The following is a 23278-nucleotide window of genomic DNA, read 5'->3' as shown; positions in this document are numbered from 1 at the left end:
TTCACTGCAACATATTTAGGTTGCATTACTCTGCTGACAAGTTTACAACCAAAATCCAGACAAACAGTTCCTAATGGTATAACGTTGATCACAATTACTCATGTCCTTTACTACTTTTGGATTTGAATCTAATCTGATACCAGAACTGTTAAATCTACATGAACAGTCGAAGTATATGGCAAATAAATTGTCAATTTTTAAATACACTGTTTGGTCTGCGTTTGAGCATTGTTGCGCTCCAATCACATTTCAGGGTACATTTCTTGTATGCCTTTATTTGGAGATAGGACAGTGGATAGAGTCAGAAACTGGGGAGAGAGTGGGGAATGACAAACGGTAAGGGAGCAAGAAGTTGGAGGACTATAGCCTCCGACATGGGTTGTGCGCACTAACCACTAGGTTACCGGCGCCCCCCATTTCAGAGTACATTTTTATCACCTAAATAACTAACTCCATACAACTGAATAGTGTTTTGTATTTTTTACATTTACAGTGAAAGAATAAACAGATGTTATAGAGGCTATTTCACATGGGCAAAATAACTGTTAGGTCTCTGACTTATTGTTGTACACTGCCGCTAATACTCAATTATCCTCACATTCTGGTTCAAGGTAATGGGTTCCAAACCTGTGAGCAACACGAGACAGTGTGGATTACCTGTTGCTCACGAAGAAATGTTGTGGGACTAGGATAGAAACCTGTTTTCTGGTACCTTATGTTGCACTCGTAAATTTTAAATCATAGAGTCAATAATTATCTAATCATAACAAAGCCTTAAAGAGCTGTTGTGGTTTCCGTTTGTTTACCTTTCAAACGTTTTTTGATAACGTTTGTTTTAGGTCTGTGATTTGTTCCATTGGAAAAAAGTCAGCCGAATGGTTTAGTAGTTTAGAACCGTAAACTATTAGTCTTATAGGTCTACATATTTTTCAGTAACCACATCCTTGATTGAAAGTTTTAATCCTACATATCTGAGCAATTTTGTCAGCTTAAGTGATAAAACATTAATTGTTCCCCTTCCTTTTGTTTATGCAACAAACCTTATTAAAGAAAAGTATGTGTTGGAAAGGTTGTCAACGAAGCAATTACAACCTTCCTCTTCTGATACATTCTCCTCCTCATTGCAGAATTTGGCCTCCTTGTTGTAACATGTTGTATTTATCCCACATCAGTGTTGCATATTGTGACAAGCCTAGATACTGTGCATTGATGTGCACAATATGTGGCCTCCATAATTGATGTGAACATTCCTGATCACAGATAATATCAGATATGTTGAGTTAGGTTCTCAATAAAGACTACAGTTGAGCTTTATATACTGTCATTTTACTTTAGTATATTTTGGGAACACACAACAGCATACAACAACTTATGCTTGAGGTTACACGCACACATTACTCCTGCCTCAACCGGAACTACTTTCTCTGGCCCCGCGCAGTAATACATTAGGTAGGATAAACATATAACACCACAAGATACAGTATGTAAACTGCAGAGAATTAAGAGTGATCTTTTGAAATAAGATATCCGAGATATTCCCACAAGAATTGCCTTATCTATTTGCTGCCTGGTTTGTAGAAGTTATACTGTTCCTATAAATTGGAATCAGATTAAGTATAATGCTGCCAACAAGCCATTGATTTTCCCAAGCCATATTTTTCCCACAGGCTATCCATCTTTGCATCATCAAAGGAAGTGAATTAATTCCTTAAATGCCAAACATCCATCATGTTACTAATTTTTATTTGTAGTTTGGGCAAAAAGAGAATAAAGCACATATATGAGCCCAGAGCCCTAACCATTTTGGTGCCCAAGGCAAGATTTTAGCGGTTGCCCCTTAAATTGCAGCCAGTTTGACCACTAATATATTATATTCATCCACTTAAAGAAAACTGGTATACAGTTTTATATTTAACATTATTTATTTAAAAATAGAAAATACTTAATAAACATGAATAAAATGGTATTAACTTTAATATTTTTTATAAATAAATACAAATCACCAGTGTAGTAGAACAAACAATATCAGTGCAGGGAGCAGAAGTGGTCACAGACGGCACAGGGACAGCAGGGGATGGTTTTAAATGTTTTAAAATGGCATCTGGAGAGAGAAGATGAGCATTTGTTAAACAATCTGCATTTTATAATATAGTGTGAACACAAAATATTATTTTGTCTTCAGAGCAGTACAGACACCTGAGCATTGTTTTACAGGTGAGCCCAAACGTTTTCCTTACAACCAGACCTACAGCATGCACAACTATCTATACAGAGAGGACTTCATGCACAAAATGCATTCATGCTCTCAGACATCAATACTCTAAAGGCAAGAGATTATAACTCTTAATGACAACAATAAACATTTTAATCGACTAGGGTGAAAGATAACTAAGTTCACAGAGATGTCAATTAATATAAAAGTAGGTTTTGGGTCCCAAACAAAATAAGAACAAAAGAAGAAGTGTATATCTTACACTGGTTATTTTCTTAACATGAATAATCTTAACCTAATAAAAGTACAGTGGAAATAACTGAGGTTAACTCGAGGTAGGAAACACTGACGTTACTATAATCGATCATAACAAGTAGCTTAACTATAACAGATAATTGATCTGTGCAGCATGTTACCTCTGTGTCTTTTTAAGATGTTTCCTCTTCTTCTTTTTCGTCCCTGGGCTTCCGAGGGTTTTGTTGTTGTTTACATCACGGTCATTTATAAACGTGATATTAATCGGTACACTCATTGTCTCTCACTTCTCTTCAGTCACCTGCCCTCCTCCTCCACAACGAGCAGGTAATGAGCAGCTGTGTTGTGATGAGCCGCCTCAAGCAGGAGACTAGAAAATAATAGAGCCTTTTTAAATGAGTTGTGTTTTCATGGCTTCTTTTGGATCATTACTAAATAAAAGCATGACAATTATATTAGATAAATAATATTTAATGATATTTAAACGCATTTTTCCTTCTATTTCTTCTTCTTATCTTCAACTTTTCTGCCATCACCCTATGGATGATGGCGCCCCTAGCATTTGCCAATACTGCCTATGCCACAGGCCGGCCCTGTATGAGCCTATAGGAAGGACACGTTTTTTTTTAAGTCAGTTCACTCACTCACATGTTGCGATAACCTTCTCGGCAAAGTCTTTAATTTGAAACGTATGACCGGAAACCGTGTTATTTCTATTTCCGGATTGGCTTGACATCACTGGACTGTTAACAACGAGGACTAGACGTTTTGTCTGTCGTCCCTCGGACCAGGTTTTACTTCTACAGAACAGGTAAGCTGTTTATTCAGCTCTTCTTCTCCTGTAAGCCGGAATAATGTGTCATACAAATGTTTTTGAACTTTGTTTGAGGATGAAATAAGTTCTGTCGAGTGAGCGCGCTGCACCTGCAGGTGATGACAGGCTGAACGGATACACAACTTCTACTGCTGACTTTGCTTCATGTGTAATGTTTAAGATAGACGACATATTTGGCTTTAAATGGAAAGTTTTGCTCTGCAATATGTTATTCTATTGAAATGTAATCAAAACAAATGAGTGCACCAACAAAGCTAAAATAAAAGCTAAATAACTTTAAAAAACAAAACAAATGTAGCTGTCAATGCGAAGTCTGTTAAATTGCTAAAAAGTACATTTAAAAGGTTAGGTTATCAAAGTATTGTCAAGCTGACTTTTTTTTATAGCAATATTCAAATAACTGCTTAAAACTACTCAATATGCCTGTCAATCATATTAGGATAGGCTATATAATAATATAGCCTATCCTATATATCATATATATATGCTATATATAATAGGCTATAGAATATTTTTGGCTTTGTAAAGAAAATAACTTATTTTTTTTCCTTTGCATAGCTAAAACCATCAGCTTCTGTAAGTATTTAACTTTAGGCTTCTTAGGCTCACTAATTAATAACTTTTATTTATGAAGTAAGCTCCCTGCACATCCAAGTGGTTGGCAGTTGAAGATGTAGGCTATTGAAAGTATCTTTATATGTGGCATCATGCTGCAGCTCAATCTCTTACTGTTTCTCTTGTTTCTAATTCCCTTGCGTCATATCTAAGGCCAAGGCTAACTATTCTTTATATGACTGATTCATCTTCCAGTTAATAAATGGTTCATTGATGGTTATAATGCAAAGTGTGAATCAGGGAGTTTTTCAGTTTGCCAGGAAAATTCTAATTTGATCATTTTTTTTTTGTACTTTTCTTTTCCGCTCTTCTTGATACTGTTTGATCTTCTTCCCTTTTCTCTCGTCCTTCCTCACATCAATACTTCTATTAACTGACAGCGTCCTGTGCAGCAATGTGGACAAGCAATCCACAGTCTACATATTATGTGAACAGTCTTTATGTTTGTTCATCTTTTGTTCCTCCTTTAGTCTGTCAAGCTTCTCTCACACAACGCACATATTTCATTCTACTTCTCATGTATTGTTTATACTGCTTCACTCTAACTTCCTTTTTCTTTATTTTATAATAAGGTTTTCTTCCCTTTTTCTTCCCACCGCACTGATTGACAAGTTAATACCTTCACTTTGTAAATGTTGTGGCCTCTTTTGGCATTTCATATTTCATGTGCGTCTGAAAGCTGTATGTTTATCTACAGTGAAATATTCCTGAATCTGGCAAAGAATTTAGGCTTAGTGCTTTAGTTTAGGTCTTTTCACACGATAAAGTAGCGGCTATCTTTGGACATAAATAATGCTGGAATTAAATAAAAAGTTGGACAAAAAGTTGACAGTTGATTGTTGGGATGCTTGACCTCTTTGTCCCCTCCCTGTATAAAATCCCTCCATGGTCACTCATCTGTCCAGCTGCTCCACACTAGAACAAAAAGGCTTGTCTACCAGCTGAGAGTCTCTCTCTCTCTCTCTCTCACTCTCTCTCTCTCTCTCACACACACACACACAATCTTTATCACACAAGCATTAAATCATTGCAACACCACCTTCTTCTCGCCCCTTATGCTAATGTATTGACTTTGAAGAACACGGGATATTTAAGATCCACTATAGATCAAACTAGCATGTGCAGGATACTTACACTGTGCTTTCAACAAAGTCATAAGATCTGCCTTTCAAATCCAGGATCCTCACTTCTTAAGCAAAGGCTGCCAGCTATGAATTTATCATTGCATGATGTTAACAGCAGCAAAGGTGAATCATACAAGACCACCAGTTGTCTTGTTACCAAGTATTGAATCACATATTGACGTAGCATCATATTAGCGTAAATATAGCCCTGCAGTCTTTGTTTTTGATCTTCCTCTTCAGTATCAAAGTATTGGGACGACTGAATTGTCATGTGCAATTTAGTTAGCACAGTGGTGCAGTGGTTACCGCTGTTGACTCACAGCAAGGAGGTTCCTGGTTCAAATCCCTGACGGACAAACAAGGCCTCTCTGTGTTGGAGTTTGCATGTTCTCCCTGTGTATTTGTGGATTCTGTGCGGGTACCCCGGCTTCCTCCCACAGTCCAAAAACATGCTTGATAGGTTAATTGGTGACTATAATTTGCTCGTAATTGTGAACATGGTTGTCTGTGTACCCCACCTCTCGCCCAATTACAGCTGGAATCAGCTCCAGCCCTCCGAAACCCTGAATGGGAATGGATGGATGGAATTTTGTTAGCAAATATAACAGTTTTCACACTATAAGTTATGTTAGTAGTACATGTGAAGATGACGGCTTTCAGAATCCCAAGAATCTGCAGTAAAAGCCCAAAGCCAGAATGTGCTTATTATCTGTTGACATGCTCATACAGGAGTGTTAATCCTCAGGTAGTCCCCTCCAATTAACTGTTCAAAACAAATCAATGGTTGAGGCTTACACTTGTCATTGCTGTCCATGCAGCGGATACTGCCCGCTGTGTCACCTTCTCTCCCTGTGGCTCATCAGCTATCCCGTCACATTCACATTGTCGAGATGTAATTGAGGCCCTCTTTCACTCTGTAAATGCTTTTCCTGAGAAAGAGACCTGCATGCCACAGCTGAAGAAGGGTAATGTAATGACGCTGAGACAAGCTTTACAAGGCAGACAATTGTGTTCAAGTGTACAGCACATGGCTGAGAAAGTTATAGATGTGTGATTTCTGTCTGAGTAATAAACCTGCTGCCTATGCCGGAGACTGTATTGTCTCTCTGTGCTGTTGGGAGTGTATTCTGGAGAGCCTCACTATAATTTAGTTTACTGCTGTGGCCAGATGCCAGGGAACCTTGTAAAAACAAGATTCACTGCAAATTCAGAGAGATTTTCATTTTGAAGGCTATGCTCAGTAAGTGTTAACAACACTGTAAACTGAAATAAGTCGCTTGGAGAATTACAGGAAAAAAATAAGAGTCGTCTAGACATATGAATAGCAAGAAAGTGCTTCAGTTGTATTTGTTTCATCAAGACATTACAACTAGATACATTGAGGCTGAAAATCAAATATGTGCTCTGAGATTAAAAAAAATATCCTGCAGACTGGTAGTTCTCTAACTTGCCAGGATCAGGTGTGGACTCATGGTGAGATCAATGGAGGATAAGATGAGAAAACAAGTTTTACCGTACAGCTGCATGTTCTGCTCTCTCCTCAGCAGTCTGCTCATATTGAATCAGATGACTCAACCCAAAAAAGGATTTCTGCATCATTGCCTTTTCCCAGTGATGAAGCTCTGCTTGCTTCACTGGATTCTGACCAATGCTGTGCTGTGGGGTTGTTTAAAAGGCAGATGTAAAGTATTTATATAATGGGGCAGATTTTTGGAAACAAGTGTTTTGTTCCCTTTAGATTATGGGCAAAGTGTTACCAAAAAAATAAAGGAGATGAAAACCCAGGGTGCTGTAACCAATGGGGGTAAGACTCATTCATCTGACAGATGGATGGGTGCTTCATCTGCGCTGATGCAATACAAAATCGATGTTTTAGGATTGAGAGTGATGAATGCTCTGCAGATTTGAAAGCATTGTGGGAGTGTTTTTGATTTTTGATTTGGTCTTGCATCCAAATAGAGGCTGGATCTTTACTCTAGTATCTGCACAGAAGATTAAGTTTAATGTTCCACATAAACCATTTTGCAATTTGCTGTGCAAGTATACCCACATTTCTCATTCCCAAATAGATGCTGCTATATCTGACAGTGTTAGGTGGCAACATAACTGTAAAAAATAAAAGACACAATTGAAAATGAGTTTAAGTGAAAGAAAACTAAAAAACAAAAGGAAAACGTAGATAAAAGTTAGAAAAGTATGTTTGCTCATTCCTGATAATATTGTTTGCCTGCATCAAATGTGGTTGATTGAATTAGTTGTTTTCTGGAGGTTGGCTTTATTGTAGCCTCACAAACTAAGTCGACCAGGCAGTAAAAACACATTTTAATTCATTCTTTGCCTCACCTGCACTCTGTAAGGATTTCTAATGCATACCATCTGCTCTTGACAGAAGAATGCCCCAATGGAGTTCCTCTCAGGTTGATAACCACTGCTGTAAGTTTAGACCACAGAGCCAAGTATTGGCAGAGCCCGAACAATATTCTCAAAAACAATTTTTGTAGTTTTTAACTGATCAATTGATTCAAATGTGTTTCATTGAGTCTGTTAGTACACCTAATGTGTGCAAAATTAAACCGAATGGCTCCTGCACAGAGTGAGTTTAGAGGGTTTGTCAGGAACTTTGAAAGTCAGATGATATACAGTGCACCAGCTGTCAAAATAGGGACTTCACTAGTATTTAAGTTTCTATTATAAGCCTTTAACTTTAATTTCTCCACTATCAAACTATATAAACCAATGGTTCTCAACTGGGCTATCCTTAGGAACCAACACCAACTGCTTCATGAAAAATGGTGCATGGATTTCTGACATTTTTCAAACAAGCAGATTTATTTATTGAAAAATTACACAGTTTGAACCTCAGAGATTGAACAAAACAAACATGTTTAAAAGTCCTTCATATTATACTTTTTGAAAAAAAATTCGTATCAAGGCACACCTTGGCGACCGACTGAAAACAGCTCTGCACCCTCTTTTGGGTCCCAGCCCACCAGTTGAGAACCACTGATCAAAACCAATAGTTACTAAAACAGCTTAATTCATACTAGAAATGCTAGGACACCATTTTTTCTTCCCAGACTTTGGTATGAGGTGATACCACTCAATACCAGTACTTAAATTATAAAAGAAAATGTCACATGTAATGTTCACTGATTGCTGAAATGTTCTTGCTTTGACTGGCATGAACATCTAGCAACACACTGATGTTGTTTGTGAATGTCATGCTAGAATTTTCCCTGATAAGATGATTATATATGGGATTGGATCGGGGCACCTCATAAAACCGCTCAATTCAGTATAGGGAGGAGGTGAAGAGACAACTTTTCAAGTCATTTATGTTTTTGTTTTATGGTCAAGATAGGTTAAGCAAAGTAGGAAGGAACTTTGGATGTTTTTTTGCACACTATCTATAAAAAACCTAGTAGGGAGGGAAGTAGGGATGTTTCAGCTCGACGTAGAGCTGTACTATTTGAGCTGTTCAGCCTTGTCCCTCTTAACAAACAGAAGTAAGCTGCAGCCGAACAGTCTGGGAGAAAGTTTCTGGTAAGATGGGTCTGTGAGGCAGACCAATCCCACTTCTTTTTTGCTTTTACTTTTTCTTCTTCATTTCCCCCCCAAATGTTATCACCAACAGACCCCCAACTTTTTCCCCCCTTCTCCTCTCACTCTGTGTATGGGGAGTGGTGTTTTGGCAGTCATGTGACTTTTTGTCTGAACACAATCACCGGTGTTCACCATTGGATGATTTTCTTTGAAAGAGCGTTGGTTTCCTGGGTGATGGGGAATGGCGGCACCACTTCACTTTTTCTCTGCAGCTGCCCGCCCCACTCCTCCCCTTCTCCCTCCCCTCTTCATTGCTCTCTCTCTCTCTCTGTCACTCTGTCTCTTACACAGACGGTGCTAGATCAGGTAGCCCGACACACACAGACAGTGACAGGGTTTGTGTTGCTCTTCCTCCTCTCCCTCTTCTCCTTTTTCATCAGACAGGCAGTCACAGAGACCATTAGATTGCGGGAGGTGAGTACAACAAATGGCGTTGTTTGTAGAGCTTTTCCCACCGAGTTTACTTTTTCATTGTTGCTATTTTTTTATTAAACACTTGGCTTAACTTGTATAAAATACTGACTATCATAAAAAGTAGAGTACCTGTTCATCATTGATTAAACATCAACTTTATTTGTTAAATATAAGTAAGTCTCAATATATTTAACTGATGCTCTTTAGTCATGAAAACATTATTTCACATGTTGCGCAGAATGCATGCAACACACTGTGACAGTATAAGAATGAAATATATTAACTGATAATGAATAATTCAGGGATGTCTGTCTTATGAGTTTACAAAACAAACTTTAAAATGAGTTTTTTGTGTGTGTGTATTTCTGGGACATTTTTGATACATTGGTTTCGGCATGTAAAAAGCACAGTTGGCTTGGCATAGCTTTTTCACAATCCAATATTTAGTTTGTTAAGTTTTTCCTCTGTTGTAATGAGAACTGCTCTGTAGGCGTTTGATCTGTTTATGCACCATGAAAGATTCAACAGCTGTGTGCGCTCCCCTCATCATGGGACAAACACAATGTGGGTTGTGTTTGGGCATGGTCCCACTTATTGAGGATTTTCTGGCATGGCTACCATCCTGAAGTGGTCTCCCCTCTGCTCCTCTCCCTGCCTTGCTCCGCCAACCAGGTGGTCTCGTCGGTATTAGGTTACCTTGGCAACATGGAAACAAGCGCCATGCCCCTCCCTCAGGTGCACTTTATCTGATGACCTGAAGGATCCTCTGCTCACTCTCCCATACACAAACACACAAGCATCTGTTTGCTGACACTTGACCCCCAGCACACATGAAAGAAGAGTTTGCTAGCCGCAGAAGTGACTGATTTTACAGAGGATAATGTGGACACACATGCTGGGCTGGATAGGTTTGCTGGTTTTTGCTTCTTATGCAACTTTGGAGTGTAAATAATGACCAAAAGAACTTGAGTGGTCAATGTATGCTTCTCTTTACCAAGTTGCCGTCCCCTCAGGCTGTCTTTTTGAATACAAACAAGTCATTTATGTCCACTGTTGACCTCAGACCACCTGAAGCAGACGAGTCTAGACTCATTGAACGCGGTGCTGCAAGTCTTTTTACAGGGCTTATTAAAGTTATCGAGGAGACTCCTGCTTGAGGACACACACTGGACCATTCTCTATTTGTAATCAATCATACCAGCAAGTCAAATGATATGGTTCAGGACTGCATGGTCAAATGGTGTCAAGTCGAGGTGGAAGCAGATGACCTAGGATAATAATCCTATCACGATACAATGATTCTGTGATAATGCTTGACCATCATACAAAGACACAAGCTTCATTCTTTAACCTCTTTTCACTGCTGTTTGACATAATCCTGCTGTCTTCTTCTTCTTTTTAATCCCTTTGCTAACTTCTTTGGCAACTTAATTTCAATCCACAGTACTCCCATCATTAGAGCCATTGGTGAGGAGGAGAAGTGTTGGCAGGTTGAGTCAATTTGACAGCGAAATCTCCTTAGAGTGCCATATTTTTTCAATTTAAATATTGATATTTGTCATAAGTGATTCATTTATTGTTTCACACGAATGAGGATGTTGATATTTTCACACCCCTAGTGTCAGACCTTTTTTTTTTTTATTAACATGATGTGTTGGACATGTCATTTCCTTCTCTCTATCAAATATTTGGGGACTCATAAAGAAGGAAGCAGGGCTTGAGTGGGTGTCGTGGATCCACAGCCTGGTACCGTGTAGATGATGCAACCAGGAGGAAATTGGCGCCTAGGCCTTGTTGTTGCTTCTGACGGGCTGCCATGATGTCACCACTGCTGACCCAACAATCCTAACATTCCTGCTGATGGGGTTTTAAGCAGACATGGAAGGGAATATGTGGGAGATACGTGGGCGGGATGTACAGACTCACACACACATATGGCCTTTGTCTTAGTACTGATGATTAGTAATCTGGCATATCCACCAACACACACACACACATCATTATCATTAATTCAGCTCCACGCGCATGACCACTCCACACACACTTAGACCCTCCTCCACCCTGATGAAGATGGTGATGGCGGTCTCACAGGCCTCGTTAAAATTCAAAAGGTCTTTAAGTGTCTGCACTTGAAGTTCTGGGCAATCATTTTGCATATAGGCTCTGCTTTAATCTTAAATGTCTCCGGCTAGGATGGTCTGATTAAAGCGATCCAACTCCATTATGTTGTGATGTCATCCTGTCTTTGTGTGTGCATGCAGGCCTATATTTCTGTTTTTGTTAAGTGCATGATTGTAGCTACAAACGACTTTCATACCACAGCCACAGCGTTCCTTTGATCCAGTAGAGCAACAGAAAGGAAAAGATGACAGGCCCGGTGCAGTGAAAGCTTTTAATGCTGTTGTTCCCAAAGGTGTTTGGATAGTCCTTTCCCACACACACACGCGCACACACACACACTTTGTATTTCAGATACACAGTGTTGTGAATAAATGGACAGAAAAGTTAGGCTGACATCTAAGTCTATAAGGAGGATGAGAAAGCCCTCGACAAAAGATGTAAGAAAACATTGTCTGACAAGCAAATTACAGGCGGAGGTGTGTAGGGAAAGGTGTAGACAGACTGTCCGGGCGTCATTGAGTGCATCCGACGGGCCTCTGCCTCACTCTGTGTGGGGCTTAGAGAGCTTTTGTTCACCTCCGACCCCTGACCTGTTCCCACCTGACTTGCATTTCCTGGTCATCCAGTACTCCTCTTTTAAAATGTTTTTTTTGTTTTAACAGAGATCCCCATTAAATCAACCGTTCCAAGCCGCGAGCAGACCAATATCTCATCTTCCCACTTTAATCTACGCTTCCTTGTTCTCTCAGTTTACATGTGCTGGCTTTAACCAAGGTTGTTCCTCATGTGTCTGGTTCCTCGAAATCTGTGTCTTAGCCAGGTGGCTTTTGTCGAAGCGGTAGCTGGCAGCAGCAGCAGCAGTGTCTTTTAGACTTTGAATCTATTTTGTCCCAGGATCACTCGCACGTTTTGCATTAGAAGGTGATAGTGGTTCCATGCCCTGCTTCAACATCACATCCCATTCTGTTTACAATTTGTTGATTAAATGTAAAACAACCTTTTCAGCTTTCTTCGGGTACCAACCTGGCTGACTGCAGCCTATTTACAGATTGGAGCAACCCAGTGTGACACTAATGATACAGTTTTATCTCAAGCAGGGGACTAGCTATAGATCTAGAAGTAGGATGGAAACTAACTGGCTTACCAAGAGGGAAAGAAGGAAGGAGATGAAACATTTTGAGGCGCTAGTTAGCTACAACATTGACGAACAGTGCTGCAACTTATAATTATGGGCCACATTTGTTTCACCCCTAAAAATAGTTTTATAGTCTCTTAAAGGCAAAATAAGGCCATGTGAGAGGTAGCAGGATTTTTTTTTCTTTCACTTGGGTCCTGAGCCAGCCTGGGCTGGTACTGAATAACAAGGGAGAAAGGGACGATAGAGAAAGGGTGCCAGAGCGCAGCCAAACTTCTCACAACTTGGAAGCTGCTAAAAGCCAACAGAGATGTTCTTATATGCTGAATAAGTGTGCTCTAAAGGCTGAGAAGATGGGATGAAGAATACAGCTTTTTTTCTATCCTGTGTTTTAAGGAATGCAGAGTTTGTTTACCAACAGTGTTAATCTTTAATAAATTCACCGTCTCTTTCTGCATTTGTCACTTTGCACTCCTCGGCTATCTCTTGTCCTCAGGTTCACCTTGTTGATATCCTTCCAATACAACTGTTGTAATTTGAATAGAGATGATATCCAAAACATGAATCACCATGCCAGCCAGCTTTCTTGGAAGAAAACAAAAGTCTTTGTGTGCTTTGATACTGAATGTTTTGTATTTACATCTCAACAGTGCAATTACCTTCAACGGGGAAAGCCATCTCCACTGTCATAATGATACACAAGACGTAGCTTCACTTCTGGAGAAACATCGCTGGCCAGACCATAATGAGACAGAAAGGCTATACTTAGGACTGTTTGGCACAAACAGAGCATTACTACCTTGCGTTGCCTGTCATGAGTCTGAAAACTGATGTCAACAAAAGTTTGTTGGGCGGCTGAAACTAGTCTGCTGTGATTTAATTTTACTGACCGACCTTTATCAACCTGTTGTCCACCTGTTGAAGGCTGTTTTTAGCAACAAAAAGAAAGCCTGAATAAATAAAGAGAGAAAAAGGGGTTGGGGTTTCCAGAGGGAAGACTGGAAGGGGTGAGCCGTAGCAGCAACTTAATGCTATTCATTCTCTGTGAATAATGGCCAACAAAGACACTATCAGCATGTATTCCCCTCACTCTTCTCTCCTCCACAGAACCTATTGAACTGCTGCCAGACCCCACCAGTCTGTTTCTCCGCCTGAGAGCCATCTTCCTGTCTCCTCTGAGCTGAGTTACGGCTAGCGCTCTGCACTTTGGACACATTTACACCTACTATCACTTGTTGAGGTATTCATTTAGTGGTATGTGGTGATTGAAGGCAGCCAGACAGCTATGTAGAGCATGGAGTCGAGTGCATTTCAGCCTTTCTCAATTGGGATAAATGGAAAAGACGTGCGAAATAGTGCAGGAGTTCCACTTAAAGCGCAGGTTTTAAAGCTTTTAAGGCCTTGTCTTTGTTGTCTTTAGCGACTTTTGCTGAAAGCAGAGGGAGGGTTGGCGGAGGAGGAAAGGGGGGTTTAAAAGAATGCTTGAGTCACGTAGAGAAAGAGGGATGATATGTGGGGTTTGACAGGGGAGGGTGGAATGAGGGAGGTGCAGCAATAGGAGGTGCCCTGAGGAATGCCTGGAAGGTGCCAGAGAAGTCTTTGGACTGATAATCCTCCACTGCACATCACCCCCCACCCACCCACTCTGATTTGAGCTCTGTTCTTTTTATCTTCAGACTCTCCAAAAAGGAAGACTCACCATTAACCTTTCTTCACTCATGTCTTATAGATAAAAAAAAAGCCCTTAAATTAACCTGGTTTGGGTCTGGAGATGGACAAGCACATGATCCACTGAATGGTATTAGCCTGTCAGAAGCTATAAAGTGTACTTACTTCTCTGGTGCTTTTAAAATGTCAGTCCTCCTCAGCACCTCAGCCTTTTCTCACTGTGGCCTTTAGTACCTAAGCACTGCCTCCGGAGGCTCCCCCCCCTAACTGAGCGTGTTTTAAGTGATTTGTCAGACAAACACAGCTTTTAGATGTGCCAAAAGCTTTACTTCATGGACAGAACAGTGAGGCGGTAGATGTGCCGTGACTCTCTGTGGGCCTCTCTGACTCAGCCTGGCTAAAGGCTATGGCGTTCTTCTCTGTGGTCTTTTGTTTGCACGATTGAATACATCGAAATGAACACAATTAATGCAAGACGTTTATTTTTGGAGCATCTGCTTTATACATTGTGCACACTGGTTATTAGATCCTGTGACTGCTTGTCCTCATTAGTCTGTTTGGATAACAGTGTGATGTAAGATAATGGCAAAGTAAATACGAGGATGAAGAAGGGTTTGTCGATGGTCTGCTGCTGCTGCTGAAGACATGGAGTTTGAGTCCTGAAACTACAATGGCTTTTTTTTTTTTTTTAAAGTTAAATATTTATCAATGGTGCAGAAAAAAGTGGTAATTGTATCAAGTTGTTTTCTGCCTTTTATCTTACTGTGAAATGTTGTTTCCTTCCTGGAAATTTCTGCCTCAGAATTATAACACAATGTGTGACAAAATGTGTTTCATTATGAAGTCCTTGGCTAACACATGAGATCCCAACAAGCCTGATAAAGTAACATTTACGTAGATGGTCAAACAGACCAGGAAGAGGTGTTCAAGCAATGCATCAGTTCTTAATCTAAAATTCAGTTGATGTCATTTTGTCCCAGTTGTATCAGCATTGGCGGAGAAGTAATAAAAGTAAACAGTAAAGGATTGCCTGGGATGCAGCTTAGAAGTGACATCATTGTCTAAGACCAATACAATACATTTAGAGCACCCTTTAAAAATTAGGTAAGTAAATGTTAAAAATATATTGTCACCCACCATTGAAACTCTTAGTTAATAACATCTATATTGCATTTAAGAGTTGGTTGGGCTGGGGAGGTAATAAGGTTTTTTTTAAATGTTGGTATCTTGTAAATGCGTCATCATGTTCTTTTTCTACCGCTGGGTGTGCTTGATTTGCTCCCAGTGTAATGTGACAGTTATAGCTGCTAATATATTTACTTAGCTGTATACTTATAACTCGTCACCGTATCTAAAAAGTCTGAAGGCTAATAAAGGATTTTACTTAACACAGAATCTAGGTCAAACGTATTCAGCTTTCTCAGATGTTGTTGAGGGACAGTAGCGTCTGACTTTGATCTTGTTGGTATTCCTCCAGTGGCCAGTCTTGGTTTCAGGTTGTATGGGCAGGGATCGGTAGGGGGGTAGGTACAAGACAAAAGAAGCTATTAATGAACAAACTTTAGGAAGACGTCATGATAGGAAAAGATAGTTGTGAGAAAAAAAAATGGCGGGGGGGTTGGCTCACACTTAGGGGGGTCCCACATGTTGTGCCTGACCCATTGGTCACGCATGTCTTAGCTCTGTGTTGGTGGTTGGGAGGGGTCTGTGGAGATAAAGCACGTTTCAGGACTGTGACATTGTTCCATAATTGAAAGTGGAGCAGTTTCTACCGCTCGATTAGGCTTTTGTTTTGTACATGTGTTGCTTTCTGGAACAGAGTGGTCAGATTTAGAAATGTTTCCCACAGGGCGTTGTCCAACCCAAACACAGACATAAACGCAGTCTCTCTGATTGCACCTGGTCTGCCGGACTATGACCTCATTCCAGGATATAGGAAGAGAGAATCACCTGACAGACTCATTTGTGTAATCAGCTGTTCACATGACCGGAGGTCAGAGAATGCCTCAAGTTATAGACCGTACAAACAGAAGAGATTCGTATGTAAATACACGTGCATGCAAAGAGTTTCAAGTTCATCTGGTCTTATCGCTGAGTTGCATTACAGGCCGTCCTTTGTGCCTTTGGGGAGTGTAGATGAAAAGAGAAATACTGAGAAAATTGATACAGGAAGAGAACGACAAAGCCGAAACCGCGCTTTCAACTACCTGAAAAAGTGGGATGTACCTGATCTGTCAGCACAGCAGGAAAGGGTGGGGAGAAAGAGAGTGAGCAAGAGAGGAGTGACTGGGAAGGGTGTGTTTTTGTGTGGGTGAGAGACAGAGGGAAGGAGGAGGGGTTGAGACAGACACAGAGAGAGAGAGAGAGAGAGAGAGAGAGAGAGAGAGAGAGAGGACTCCAGCAGTCTCTCAGATCTTGGCTGTGCTGAGGACAGCGCAGAAGAAGTACATTCCTGAGGCAGCAAGCGAGGAGAGGACAGCAAGATAGAGTGGAGACCTCACGACATCCTTTAAATTTCTCTGTTGACCACGTTCGACTGCCTCTGACCTCTGCTGGACCTGCACGCTCCTCACACACACACACACACAGACACACACTCTCTCTCGCTCATTCGCTGCCGCTCTCGCATACTGGCCGCACAACCGGCTTTGCTGCTCTGTAAGGAGTGAAGGATTTCCCTGTGACTGAGAAAAAGCGACAGAGAGAATTAAAACTGCTGAAGAAAAGGATACAATCCTCTTGCTGGGTGAGTGTAAGAGCTTCTTTCAGGGATTGTTTGAATGTGTCCTTGCTGGTTTGAATGACAGTGTCAGGAAGTTTTTTCCTAAGTCAGTCTATCTGGCTGTGGCTTTGCTATGTGTTCCAGCATGCACATGATGACAGCTATTAGGCTTTTATACATGTGAGCTTGTGTGTGATTCTGTGAATGGCAGACAAACAATCTTGTGTCTTGTCTTTGGGGAGTTGCGCTGTGTCTTCAACATGTACCTGTTGACACAAGACCCGCCACCCAAGTGTTCTCCTTGTGTAGAAAAAAAGGACCCAAACCTGTTTGGGTGAAACTTCACACCGGTTTTTTTTCACTTTTTTTGTGGGCATTTTTTCTTTATGTGTGTAGAGAACTTCAGAGGTTAATCAAAGAACCGGCCTCTCCGTGCAGTTTCTTTTTTAGTACTTACCTTGTCAGACTGTCTCCCACACAAGCAGCTCCTTTTGCCACAGTAGGATTAAAGATTAATTAATGGCGAGCATGGACAGAGTTCAGCCAACTCGCTGCATGTTTGAACCGCGTTTAACTGTTTACATGCTACACATCTCTAATACAAACACCGTGCAAGTCTAAAGCAGCAAACCAAGCCTATTTAAAACACTGACTCATCATTATGCACAACTAGCATCTTATTTAACATTTCCCAGCATGGTATGTGTCAGATAGTGCGACTTGGAGCCTCATTAGCAGTCTGAATTTGTTCTCCAATCATGGCCATCGATTGGAAACCCCTCCAACCCCTCACCCCTGGGAGCTGATTATTTTTTTTCCTGACAGTGGGAGTTGCACAGTAATACCTCATGTTTTATCTCTGTTTACGTGTTTCACAGTGTGAACTTGGTTTCAGAGAGATAATGTCAGAGAGCAGATGGTTGTAGGTGGTGGAGACAAATGTACAACTTTGACTCAAGTATACATCATAACATAGCTGCATTTGTTTGTTAATGTTGGCTTGAAGTTTCCTACTGTCACTTGTGTTTCTTTTACTGTCGTGTTAACGTGCACCAGATGAGCTTTGTTCAAACATATTAGCTCCTGTTGACCTTTTTCCCTTGAAACATTTCAGTGCTTAACAGGAACAACTATGAAAGTGCATTGGCAACCACTCTGAGTAATTAGCTAACCTATCCCAAACATGCCAGAGGTAAATGTTACATAAATGAATGTGAATATAGTTCAACCAGCAACCAGGTACTTTTCTTATCAATTTGTAATGGGTCATTCTCCATTATCTCCATATGACCTACAAAAGCAAACGAAACCTTAAGAGGTAAGACATTCTGTACAGTCACTTGTAATGCTTGTAACCACTGCTGCTAGGTAAGCATCAGACAAAGGGAGTTACAAAACAGACTTTTGGCTGTTCCAAAGCAAATGTTCTCTTTGAGGGATATATGTGACTGTTCAAAGACATCAGATAATTTTTCACCTGAAAACACCACTTAACACATGTAGAAGAGAGATCTGCAAAAATGTAAAAATGCACCACTTTGTCCACAGAGGGCGCCAAAATCAACGCAAGCTGAACATTTCTATCAGGAGCTTTAAAGTACTGGATAAAACACAAACTACAAGTCATTTTAGCAATTTACCCCAATGAACAAATTTACACAATAAATATACTGAATAGAGTTTCTTAATTTCCCCGAAAATATAAGTACAGCAAATTGGCTACCATTTTTCCATGCCTAGCAACCAATGGCTGATCCCTGGAGGTCAGTATGGCAACCACTTTTAGAAGTTAGTGTTGAGCCCTGAGTTTCAGGTACTTGGACTTATTCTTCAAGCCAAGTTTTCCATATCATCCCCAGTTGTGCTGAATTTAATTTATTCATGACCTGTAAATGGCAGAATGTGAAAGTGATTATGTTCGGCTCAGGTACTTAATGGACAGAGGTGATGATGTAACATACTGCTACATCATGTTTCTCTGTGAAGCTCTGTAGGATGACGATGTCTGTCGATGTCAGTCCGAACACATTACAGTTTAAAACTTTCTTCCTGGGCTTGTTAAAGTCAGCTCTTCTTTTCTCCTCTCCTTCCCTTTGTGTATCTCTGGCTGCCTCGATAGTTCTTATTTTTCTATCACATGAATGAGTCTGTTCAGCGCCGAGAGAGCACAGCGTCCTGTGAGAGTCACCCTGCCTTGTTCTCTGCAATGTTATTTTTACTGCTCTTTCACTGCTTGAACACACAGATGGACTCCCCTCCTCTATTGGAATCATCTGTCTGTCTGTCTTGTCTAGTGTCAGTCTGTCCATCAGCTTGTATGGCAGGGAAAGCGAGTCTCCCCCTGTACACCGAGATATCTCCTGGGATTCTTGATGGAAATATTCAAAGTCCCTCTTCATGCTGTGAAGTGACTTAATTTCCCACCATCCTTATCGGGACTGTTTCCCAACTCCTGCAGATGCACTCAGGGCCAGAAGTAATTGGAAACGCTATGACAGCATGTTGGCGGAATAATATGTTAGCATGTTTCAAGTTGAGATTATTTTTGGGCAGGTGTTTTTCCCTCCCTCCCTCTCTCCCTCTCTCTCTCTCTCCCTGTCTTTTTCTCTTCAATGTGTTGCTCTGTCTACCTCTCTTGCTCCCTCTTGTTCTTTCCGTGCGTCCTTCCCCTCTTGCCTGTGCAATGTGACGGAAGGCAGCGCTGCGCTCTGCTCATGTCGGATCCATTAGGGATGAAAGCACACTGCAGTGATAAAAGATTGATCCAGTCCTTCCTTGCAACACATTCACATCCCCTCACACGGCCGGCTCCCTCATCCTCCCTCGCACACCCCTATTTCCAATCCAAAGTCAACCCAGTTTTCAACTTATTAAACTGCCTGTACTCATCTAAATAAATCATCCTCACCAAGTTTATGATGGAAAACTTTTCCCTGAAGATTTCATAACAGGGAGCAGAGTGGTTTTTTTTTTTCTTGTGTTGGATGTCTCAGCCAGCCTGTTGTACAAGGTTCTTAATGATGAAATGAAAATACCTCCCTTCCCCTTGGACAGTTATTTTTTTTAAATCTGGGACTGTAACCCCTTCACTCACCAGATGCTTGTCTTGTACCAGGAAGGCTAATACGTATTTGGCTAGCAGAACCAGTAAGAGACTGACATCCAGCCCAGCATATCCAGGCCTGTTTGTCACCTGTTGTACCCAAGGAGGCTAAGATAAACACAACAAGACCTGTAGTTTGTCAGCGGGGAGGCTATAATTACTGAGAGGAAGGAGGGGATGTGGAGAAGGTATTTCACTGCGGCTCTGCTTTTAGATCTTAAGACAGGAACATTTCAGGGACACCTGAATGCATTTGTGTGTGTAGCTGCTGCAGGAATTTAAAGGGAATGTTTTTCTTTGACAGCTGCCTGAGTTTTTCTACCTTCAGACAACCTTTTTAAGGTAATAAATTTAAGTTTTAGGTCGTAGATTGGCATCCACATCCTTAGCCTGAATGTCATCCTAAATATGCAGGGAAGATATTTTCTTAGACCAGCTACTCCCAAAATGTCTTGCAGCGTTAAGTCCACCAAAGGACGTGTTCCCAACTGTGTTCAGCTGACTGTGAAGATCACCTGGGTTAAAACTGTCATGTCCTGTCAGACTGAACTTCCTGCAGCCTTCATGGGTGTTTGCTTTGTCACGTCATCAAACCTAAAGCCTAGGCAGGTTATAGTTGCTGGAGTTATGGATGTCTCTGTCTGTTTGTCTCTCAGCTCTACTGTGCGGAGCGATTGTGCCGTGGTAAACATCTCTGCCAAACCCCTGGGACGGTCATGTGACTGTGTCAGTGTGTGTTTGTGTGCATATGTGTGTGTGCATCTGTGTGTGTGTGTGTGTGTGTGTGTGTGTGTGTGTGTGTGTGTGTGTGTGAGACAGAGTGAGCAGCAGGTTGCTCCCTTGCTTAACCAGCCATGCAGTGTTGACTCTCTGCACACAGCGCTCTCTGGGCAGTAAATAACGCGCTGCCTCAGCCAAGGGCCCCGGACAGGGCCAGAAGGGGGGTCAAGACGCCAGCAAAGAAAGAGAAAATGTCTGCCTCAGGCCGTGGAGATACTAAATCAACAGACAGGAGCGGGGAGAGGCAGGTGGATGTGACAGACCCGTCCCTCACGCTGAGAGGTTTGACGTTGGAGCTGTCATTGGATGTAGATGTGTTTGATCAAGCACGTCAGGAGCAAAACCAGCAAATGTTGCTCATAAGTTAAAAGCAGCTACTGGAACAGGCACATTTGGGAGCAGAAATTCACTTATGCACTCTGAAAGACATATATTTACATTATAAGATGTAATTTCTCTGAAAAGTAGAATCTTTTGGAGGGTTTTTGAGAAAAGTTTGACTCTATGTACGGGGAATTGCTGATTAATTGTAACAGAAACCTTATGACTATTGTTCTGATGCATTTTAAGGTAACTGTAGAGTGAATGCATCATGAGGGGGACATTTGTGGCAGCATAACAAATAGATTTTTGTTTTAGAGACAGGTTCCAAAAGTACCCAGGGAAAGCCTTTTCTTACCAAAGAAGAGTAGCAGTAGAGTCTGACTACAAAGTTCTTTATCATTAACAAGGAAAAGACGCTGCACAGTTTTTCACAGGAGAATTTGTTTTTGCCTCTTGAATAGAAAGTGAGTGTTTGCTTAAGACCACCATGCTTTGACACAACCCTGCTGCAAAGAGACCAAAGTGGACACTTTTTTTCATCCATAGAGATGAACCGATAAGCTGTATTCACTCAGGCTCAGGTTACCCTCTTCTTTTTGTGGTTTAAGGTTCAGAGTTTGACTCAGATGCAGGTTTACTGAGTTTCCTGTGTGTCTTGGCAGATCCTACATGCTCCTCAAACATGGAACACAAACTGCCCTGTTTTTTTTTTTTTTAATGGCGCAAAGTTAACAGTAAAAAGGTGAACGTCCCCAATGATGCAGGTCCTGCTAGAAAATGAACCAATTACCATATTTACTGTTGTCCTGTGTCAACTCAATTTGACATTTTTCAGGCTTAGGCTTTTTGTGTCTGCCAGCCTGCTGTCTAAATATTCCCCCTTTCACAAACACACATTTTTGTATCTTCTTGTCAACCTCCCCTTCATCGCTCCCCTCCCTCCTCTCTCTTTGTCACTCCCGAAGGGGTAGCCGACTTATCTCATGTAAAGCAAAACATCAGCAGCCGTGTCAGCATTAAGCTGTCAGTGTTTATTCATGTGTATCCATGCCAAGGATCACCCTGGTGATCTTGGGTCGGAGTGGTAAAAAGTTGGCTTTGTCGAAGAGAATGGGCAGCTCTGACAGATATACCGTCTAACTCCCAAAGGTGCTCCTGGGATACTGGGAATAAGCCATAAATCTGCACCCTGCCCTCCTTCCCTTTTTCTTACTCATCCTGACCGTCCATACATCCTCCCCCCCCCCACTGCTCTGATAGGCGTGATCGGTGTTCCTCCTCGGAGTAATGACAGGGAGAGAGTTGTGTGTGACACCTCCCCATCACACTATAACTCAGGCTTATTGAGAGGCCCACCCTAAGCCTTGTGATCCACATGCAACACAAACAGTTGCCACCCTTTTTTGAGTACTTTCAATGGGTGCATTTAAGGCTGGGTACTAACTGTCTTTAATTTTCAGGTACTCACCAAAAAAATCTCCATATGAAGAACTTTCAAGTGGCTAAAGCTGGTATCAATTGACTGAACAAAGTTTTCTCATGATCTGGTCTAATAGACGGTTATTTACATCCTAAAAGCAAGTTTTAGATTATTAAATGAGGGACAGTTATTCAACTTTTAACAATAAAGATTGGCTTCTTTTTTAGTATTAAAAACATGTTGAGCTGGAAAACGTGTTCAATGATATTTCACCTTAAGGTACTGAAAAGTGTTTTATCATGATCACTGAAACCCAAGGCCTGGTTCAGTCTGGTACTGGCTCTATGTTAGATTTATTATGTTACCCCCTTCTGAGCACTTTAAACATCCTGTAACAATTACAAGTTTATCTTCTTTGGCACCACCACCACACCTCCGTGCTTTTATAGAATAACATACTCTAAAATATCTCTTTGAAGCCTGTGGGGACAAGCTGCATTCTGCCTGACTACATTAGAGGGTAGTCTCTTTGTTCCTTCCTTCTTCTATGTTCACTTGTGGTATCTTTTCTCTTTTCTTCCCTGCGTCTGACCGTTTTTCTATTTCTGTAATAACCAGCCTGTTAGTTCAGCTCCAGCCTCTGTTCCAATAACGTCTTACTTTAAGAAGTTGTTGATTAGGAACACGACTATAAAACTTTACCCAGAGGCAAGCAGTGCAATTTGAGCAGGGAAGTGTGTTCCCAGTACAAAGGCTTGATTATTAACTAAAGTCAAAACATTGTTCCAAGTTTGATGACGTATTGTACATTCCATAGTTGCTTGTTTATTTGATCCCCTCTGTGTGGATCTTATCTCAGCACACACAACAGCATTTTTGTGGAATGAATCTCTTGCTTGGTTTCGAAAAGACAACATCTTATCTGCCTGTAGCAGGATTTTATTCAC

At 41.1% G+C, this 23278-nt stretch overlaps 1 protein-coding gene across 3 annotated transcripts in view; it reads left to right on the top strand.

Annotated features, from left to right (window-relative positions):
• Positions 1-3148: 3148 nt before the first annotated feature.
• The window catches only part of rassf7a (Ras association domain family member 7a), a 36264-nt gene continuing 16134 nt past the window's right edge, over positions 3149-23278 (top strand). The window contains exon 1 of one of the 3 annotated variants that reach the window (XM_020641880.3): positions 3149-3278. The gene's annotated coding sequence lies outside the window, so the exon portion shown is untranslated. Of the gene's footprint in view, positions 3279-8914; positions 9059-16310; positions 16729-23278 lie in introns of those variants that run through there. The other 2 variants (XM_020641888.3, XM_020641871.3) reach the window with 2 other exon arrangements.

The sequence above is a fragment of the Labrus bergylta genome, chromosome 7 (genome assembly GCF_963930695.1).
Source record: "Labrus bergylta chromosome 7, fLabBer1.1, whole genome shotgun sequence".
Classification (NCBI taxonomy): domain Eukaryota; kingdom Metazoa; phylum Chordata; class Actinopteri; order Labriformes; family Labridae; genus Labrus; species Labrus bergylta.
The sequence above is the reverse complement of the archived record's forward strand: the minus strand, read 5'-3'. Positions and strand labels throughout refer to the sequence as shown.